This window comes from Dermacentor variabilis, chromosome 11 (assembly GCF_050947875.1).
Source record: "Dermacentor variabilis isolate Ectoservices chromosome 11, ASM5094787v1, whole genome shotgun sequence".
Lineage (NCBI taxonomy): Eukaryota > Metazoa > Arthropoda > Arachnida > Ixodida > Ixodidae > Dermacentor > Dermacentor variabilis.
In genome coordinates, this window is record NC_134578.1 from 76,235,363 (window position 1) to 76,244,184 (window position 8,822).

The window sequence follows — 8,822 nt, forward strand, 5'->3', positions numbered from 1 at the left end:
TTTTATTGCGTTGCCACATCGTGTGTATATATACAAGAAGAGGCATGCGCAGAAAATGTACTGTCTTGCGTTAGTGCGCCCTCAATCGCGCTGACCCCTGGTGAAGTCGCGTTTCTAGACAGATAGAAATTGTATTGCTTAATTTGTTTTATTTATTATTATTATTTTTTGAGGTGACCATGTTTCGTTCAATGACTTGCTGTTAGAACACCCCATGTGACTGTCGTACATTTTCTGCGCATGCCTCTTCTTGTATATATACACACGATGTGGCAACGCAATAAAATATTGTTGGAAGTCAGCGCTGTGTATGTCGTCTATCGCTGTCCTGGTCCTTTGCGCTGTACGTTATTTTTGATCATGAATTACCAACTAGCCCAAGCAACCACCCTAGTTCAGTCTTTCGAGTATTGCGCTGCGCGGTAATGTACCATGGCGGTACGTGCTGCCCAAGCCAACAAGCAACAGCGTCTTGAAGGGGCAGCGCAATATGACGAAGACAGAGGGAATGAACACACACCGCTGTCCCGTGTGTTCCTGCCTTCTGTCTTCGTCCTATTGTGCTGCCCCTTCAAGATGTTCGACCAGTACCAATTCGCCCAAATGTCAATCCTTCTAAAGCAGCAGCAGCATGCGGTGCCAACGCCGCATGGCACCGACATCCTGCGCGACGAGAGGCCAAGGCAGCAGCAGCGGCCACCAAGTCCGGCAGGCGCGCTCTGCAGATAAGCCCAGTGTGGGTGAGACATGAGAGATCGGACCGCGCGCCGGCTTCCAACAGTGAGAGCGAGAGTGACCTGGCGTCGTCGCAACCAATGGGAATTTAGATACCTTTTCGCTGCAACAGACTACAGCCGCCGGCTTTTCGCTCAATGGACCATTCGGCGCCTTCGGATCAGAATTGTTGTTACTTTTTTTTTTAAGTTGGAACTTCTTATGACTTCGTACTATGCGAAAACGAAAGCACAGGAATGAGCCTGTTCTGAAATGAGACATGACTTTTCTGCTGACTGGCTTCATTTCTTTCGTGTAGGGAAAGACGTAGGCGTTTCTTATAGGCTTACGTAGAGACAATTAAAGAATTTGGCGAGACATTGTTGATGAGGCCGGAGCTCGACCCCTATGAAAATGAACGATGAGTTTTTGATAAGAACGTTATGCATTCCTAATGTGACATCAGACGGGCATCAGAAATACATTGTCTAATGCTGTTTAGAATCCCAAGTACAATATACTCAAAGGGCAATGGATCGTAAGATTTCTGATGAGATAGCTCTTTTTGCTGTTGTTGCAAATGTCAAAGCACACCATATGATAATGTGCATGACGCCAAGTTGTCAAAAATTTTTTTAATACGAAAGCATTAAATGGCTCATGAGGCGGAAAATGTGGCATTGTCGACATGACCACACAATGGTATAAAAAAGCTACGAAGCCTCGACCCTTGGCGTTAAGGCTACAAACGCACGACCTTTGGTGTTAATGAAGGCGATGTTAATTAAGGCACAATCAATTAACATGTAATTAATGAAAGCACTCGAACCGACGACCTTTGCTGAGAGTCGTATCCACGACTTTTGGTGTTAGTGAAGGCGGTGTTGATTAAGGCACAGTTAGTTACGATATAGTTAATTAAAGCACTCGAACACACGACCTTGGGTGCGAGTGGAACCCAAGACCTTTGGCGTTAATGAAGGCGACGTTAATTGCTGCAAGGGCACAACAAGCGATATCTGTAACTGCTGTTGTGAAGGAGTTTCTATTTCAGTGACCGGAAATTACCGTTACATTGCCACGCGAAGCATGACATATCGCACGGCAGCTTAGTGAACGCATCACGCCATGAAAACTACAGAATGTGGATGCGCTGAACTGGTTACCGAAGCACAAATTTGCGCTATTCTTGTTGTGCTGCGGATACCCGTGCGCTTGGAAGAAAATTTTGACTTGTCACCTGCGCAACGCGAAACTTCCGCATGCCACAACACCGAACAATGCAGCAAGGGAAATCTCGGTGTAAGCTGACAGATACATATCATACTGCCAAGTACGACAAGGCGGTGTTGTCGCTGGCCAGAAGACCAGTGCATGACAAACAAAACAAATTTGTTCTAGATATCTTACGTTGGTGCCTTAAATTGGCGCACCGCATTGACACTGTTACATTCTGCAAGAGATGTCGGGTGCCCTTCTTTTTTAGAATGCCAAAAAGGTTCCGTGAAGGTCTTGTTTTGCATGTTGTGAAAAGTATAGGTTTGTTGACTTCTCCAGTGAATTACTTCATGCTAGACTGCGTCCTTCAACTGACAACTTACACAGCAGTATATTTTGAGCTTTAGTCCACTAAAATTTTATTTAGGTATTTAAAATCAAGATTAGAAATAAACGTAAACATAAACTTCAGTCTACTTATATAACAGAATATTTTTGTGCGCAGAATTCACGTTGGCATTTGAAAAACTGCACTAGCGAAAATCTAGGGAAATCTAGAGAATGTTTAGAGCTAAGTTAGAAGAAAACTGGCTTCGAAGGTTGAAAACACTGCTGCTCAGTTTCAACCTGCCGGTGGGTTGTGCGAGCTGCAACGATGTGCTTGTCTCATCGTATTTTTTTTCTGTAATGAATAGTGCCACAGTTCGCGTGCGCATAAATGCCAGAAGATAGCTTGTGTCTCGCTGCAAACTCACCGTATGCGTGGGGCACCAGCCAAATGTGTTCCAAGGATGTTCATGCCGTGAAATATGTTCTATTTGTTTCATGTTGTCGTGGAAAGTTGGACGGACGTCGCAAAAAAATATGCGTATTACTAGAGTGCCACAGCTCGTCCACTACGCAACGGTATGTATGCCGGAAGTAACATAGCAGCACTGGCAACTTGGAGGGCACTTTTTGACCGCGTCGTACCATTAAAAAAAAGGTGAGTAACCGCGATTGCTAACTACGCACGTTTTTGCGTGCTTCTTCTGTGAGCATGAAGTGCCTTGCGAACGTAGGAAAGAGAACTCCCACGACTACAGTGAAACCTATGCTGGTGTTTGCTGGGCGCTGGGTGTGAGAATTTAGTTACGCAAACTTGTTGTCTTAATGCGAAATTGAAAATCTTGATAAGCGTTTTTTTCCGGTGAGAAAGATTACGCTCGGAAATAATCGTGTTGATCATACGCGCCTGTGCGTGAACTCCCGCATTTCTGGTGAAGTTGCATGATAACGACTCATCTGCCTATTGACCAATTCTTACTGCAATGAGGTTTCCTCGGTTATAAATGATTCGAAGTAGTAAATAATATCTGATTACAAGGTTTTCGGCTTATAAGCAGTATTAGAGGAAAAACGCAAGCCATCACAGCTTCCTACTAGTACAGCTATCTTTTCAAGACAAGGTGCATTGCGATAAGTTTGACGTAACTAAACATGACAGGGGAAAGTTGCTTAAACTAAGTCATGAAGGAAACACTAGAATTTTTATGTAAACAAACATTTCTTGTAATGTGTTGCTGCTGCGTACGTGTTCATATTTTTACTTTGTTGATGGAGTCCCTATTATCATGACATTCATCAATGACTTCGACTTTGTGCTCTGTTGCCACCCTGCACTGATGCAGTCATTGTTTTCGCGACTGTTTTCACATGCTCCTTTCATATGTTCACACTATGACAGTCTCATCGTGCCACAGCTGTAAGTTAACAGAATTCATTTTGTAGTGGTGAGGTCGTGACCGACAACAGTCTCCACATAATAGAGGAGCCCCCAGAAATGCAAGGAACCCATGGCCATGGCTGCAGCAGCACGGCGTGTAATCTGTATGGTCATGTCAGGTATGCATTAAGCGTACGTGTTCCAAAAAGTACGATCTCGGTACCAGTCGTGGATAAGTTTACCGACAGATTACTTAACGCAGCTTACTAAATATGCAAAATATGTATGAAACTTTATTCCACTTGCTACTTATTTGTGTTCATAAACATCATGCACACATTATCGTGTTCTACATAGAAAGACCAAACATGCCCTGACGTTTAGTATTTTTTTTCTCGCATTACTCGCTTGGCTGCAAGTTGAACTTATTTTTGCTTAGTATACAGTATATTTCTCACATTTTATTTTGGTTTTATTGGTTTGAAACTGTTTCCTATGCTGTAGCATTTCTTTCCATATTTTTTTTCCGCTTATGCTAAGCGCATGTGCAGCTTTTGTCCCTGTAAGAATTCCAGGTGTAATGTGCCAAATGTCACAGGTCTAAGCATGCAGCGTGCATACCATTGTTTAAAATTGGCATGTACAATTATTTCTGTCTTGTTCTCAGAATACCTGGCACTGGCAAATTTAGATTCGATGAACTCGAATTTCTTGAAATGAAATAAGAACGCCAGTATTCATTGTGCTGCAGTTGCTTCAGTAGTGAGGTGTTTTCTGGTAAGCTTGCTGCGTTTTCTCTCTCTTTATATTCTTTGCAAGCTGCCCCCATTCATGCAGTTGCGAGTCTGTATCTACTGCAGCAATGTCGAAGCTAGCTTGCACGCACTACAGGATGCCAACAGGTACCCATCACTGTATCTGTGCATTTCTGAGAACCAGCCGTGCCCGCTAGGTAAAACTCTGTGTCTGTTTGAGTTTGCCAATCAGTTGATGTAACTTTTCAGGACAAAATTTACTCAAGGAAAGGGAGACCATAGAACATGACCTCGGCTAACAACTAACTGTTTATGTTGATGAAGGGATTAAAAGAATAGCACTGCATGTGTGCTCGTATTGTGCACAACTTAAATTGAGAGGGATGGCGGAAGTTTTAATACAAATGCCTAAAATCATAAAGATGGTGTTTGCATAAAAAAGTAAGAAAATGGGCAGACACTAATTTCTATCCCGTGTAATCTAGAAAGGACGCCTTTTTTCATGCATTGATAATGGGGACTGGCTCACATGTCCTATTGTTTATGTGCTATGACTGACTGATTTCGCTTACGAATTTTCAACCATGGGTGAAAACAGATAAAGTATCTTAATCCGGGTTGAAGCCCCATTGCGGCAGTGCATGGCCAAGTCAGAAGAGCATACTAGTCTTTTGAGTGAAAAATGGTGATCTCATAGGCACATATTTAGACACCGGCAAGTCTGCCCTACGTACATTTGACCACATGAGAAAGGAATAGAAAGGAATACAGTACACTGCCGCTGACACACACTGGACAAATTTGGTGGTGTCTTTAACCAAGCAAGCCTCGTTTGCCTCCTTGCCTTTCTCGATTCGATTGTGTACTGTTGTGCATATCTTGCCTACTTTATTTTTTGCTGGAAATATATGTGCACAGTAGTCCACAAGTGAATTGAGAAAGGCACGCAGACAGACAGTGGAGGCTTGCTCAGTTAAAGATACCCCAAATTTGTCTCGTGTCTGTCAGAGGTAGTGTAGTCTATTCCTTTGTTCACGCATATATTTTTTCAAATGTACATGGGGCGTGCAGACTGGCCAGGGCCTCAACATGCGCCTAGGAGAGCACTATAATTCACTCAAGGGACCAGTGTGCTCCTCCCGCTTGACCATGCATTGATACAACCAGCTGTGCACAGGATTTAGATTGTTAATCTGTTTTGTTCGCTCACGGCGACCCATTGATGCAACAAAATCAGCGAGGAATACCACATCCAGAAATGGGATCCAGTGCGTCAGCCAGCGCTCATTATTATTGCATGACAAAGAGTAACACTCTCTAACGGCATGGAATAGCAATATGACCATGCTTATTCGTTCGATTTTTATGCATGTATTGTTTATCATGCTTTTACACATTTGTTTTGCAACTTGTGCCCTTTTTCTGAAAGGAGCGCTCGGATGTAAACGATAAAAAACACCAGATACGGTGTGGTGTATTTCTCGATTGAGACATATGCCATTATACAGGAGGCCAGCACAGGCATGACATAGTGGCACTTCAAGTGTAAGAGAACTTTGCGGGAAGCTGACGCAAATATTTTTTAACGACTGGCACTTCCATGTCTCGGGGATGGATTGGGTTGGCCGTGCACGAGCACTCCTATGCTCATTTCCACGCCAACCAATCAGATAGTGAGATTTTCGAATTCACGCTAGCAATCCACAGCCACTGCTTCACTTTGTAGAGTGGAAACAGATGCAGCCCAAGTAGTACACAACATGTACACGCGCGACAGCTGATCCACGTTGCACGTTTGTACAGCCAAGAACAATTTCTGCATGCTGTAGTTACTACTGCGCCCAAGGGCCACACAGTGGTTCCTCAACTTTGTATGAACCGACAACACATAAATTTTTCGCGGAACTAGCTACAACATCACCAAGTCGTTCTGCAACAAGTGATACAGTGCGTATTTCTGTGATTTATTGCCAAGTTTTGTTAATTTTCTGTCCTTTCTACCGTTTAGCGTACACGCGCACTCACTTCAAGACGACGGCCCTCCACCTCAAGAATAGCTTTTCCTCAATGATAATCGGCGAGATTAAATGAAAGGAAAATATCACATTCGTAACCAGATGGATACTATGTTTTCCTTTCATTTAAACTCCCTCGGCGTTCAAGAAAGCCTGGATATGCTCAATAAATGCTTTTGTCAACCTCCTTTCGTTGAGCAATGTCTAACGTGCAACTTATGTGCGGGCCCACGTACATTTTGTAAGAAGTGCTTCACCTTCGCTTAATATATATATATATATATATATACACGCAGGCTGCATATGTCAAGCACCAAAGATGGTCAGGCACAGATAAGATCTTTAAATAAGGTCTGACTGCCATCGGGACACATCAGAAAATGTTATCACACGTGGTGGGTAATTTTGTTATAAGAATGCTATGAACGCCACCAGTCTAATCCACAAGCTAATTAAAGGTTCATTAGGAAGACATGAGACAGTCACAAGAAAACTGCTCTGGAATGCAAATTAGCAAGACATTTCATGCTCACACGAAAAACACTAAAGTATTCATCAGAATGACGGTGGTCAATATGTCTTAGAATGACATTAGGAATACATCAGAATATTCAAGAAAAATTTTGGGGTTTTACGCACCAAAACCACGATCTGATTATGAGGCACGCTGTAGTGAGGGAGTCCGAACATTTTGACCACCTGGGGTTCTTTATCGTGCACTAAACCTAAGTACAAGGGTGTTTTCTCATTTCGCCCCCATCTAAATGCGCGGACGATCAGAAAATTCCCAAGAAACACGTGTAAAAGTCAAAAGGCTGTAATGTCACAACTAATGAGCCTTTCATGTGAAACTCTCGTCACATTTTCAGAAGATCACCTTTCGTGCGTTGTGCTGGATCTCGAAGACTGCGTGGACGTACCCGTCGTACGTCCGGTTCTCGATGCGCGGGCGCAGCAGCAGGTCGTAGTGGACTGGTCGCCATGGAGACGCAGCTGCAATTCGCAAGCCCCGATAGGTCTCCGATTACCACTAGTAACGCATAAAAAGAGCGCTCACGAGGCGTGTCAACCACAAAAGGCTTAACAAGTTCTTCAGGCACAACCACAGCCTCCACTTCTGAGAAGATAGCTTCGCAGGAACAGAGCAGGTAAAAGCACCCCTTAGCAGTTATCACCTATTTACAACATATGTGCATGTATCACCTATATTATAAAATTTTTATTATGTTCAAGTCAAGGAGAAACAAACGGAGCGAAGGTAACGTAAAGAGGAACAACGAGATCACTCTATGTAAAGGTGCAGTTTTATTGCGAAGCTACTTTTCATTGCTATGACGCTTCAATGACGCAGAAATATTGATCGCTAGAGGAGAAAGAGAAGGCCAAACCTCACTTTCTTGAATTTAGCCAACGAACGCGCCGGTACGTTAGTGTGGGGCGACAAATTTTACTTTTTTTCTGGTACTTGGGGACCGTTTTAGAGCGTAAACGTTTCGTTAAATTTCTACCTTAAACAAACGGGTGGTGTCTGCAACATAGGGGCCGTGACTTTTTTCCAGGTCCGAATCACTGCCGGTGCATGCAGCCCGCAAAAGCACAGCCTGCGAGACACGTTTCGTTTGATCGGAGGCGACCTCTACTGAAGCGTGGATTTGGACACAGCCTCTCGTTCCTTTGTGATGCACCCGGCCCACTTTTGCCGAAAGCGATTCACAAAACCCTAGGAGCCCTTGTCAAAATCAGTGACGTTACGGAAGCTGGAGCTGGAACTGCGAGAGGGCCCGGCCACTCTTGTTTCTCTTCGTTTTCTTCTTTTGCGTATTTGCCGGTTTGTCAACCCTCCTCTCGCGATAAGGCTGAGCTTTTGAGCATTTTAGATCGGTAGTTTATTAACACATATTAAGTTATTATTATTCTTCAGCGCCCCTTAATCTTCTGCATCTACTGAAGAAGAAAGAAAGCACACGTTATTGTGACACAGAACAGTTCCCCGAAGCATCGCAAAAAAAATGGAATGTTGGCGTTGAAGAGACTGTTGCCGTTTCAGCTGAAACAATTACCCTAAATATGGTCACTGAAAACCGCTCCAGCTCTCTCTCTCTCTCTCTCTTTCTCTCTGGCTGCAGCGTCGCGTCCTCCAAACGTACGCAGTTTGGAGCGAGTGCTGCTCACTGGAAGAAAGCCGGGATCCGCTCACTGAATCCGTTCAGAACGGATCCCTGTTCACTCGAACAGGGATTCGTTATTGGCCCCCTTTTCTTTTTGTTATACTTACATGATATTATCCCTAACCTCTCTGTTAAAATCAGGCTGTACGCTGACGACTGCGTTCTTTACCATGAAGTAACAACGGAAGAAGACCAACTCAGGTTAAACAGGGACTTTAATAAGGCAGTTGAGTCATGTAGACAATGA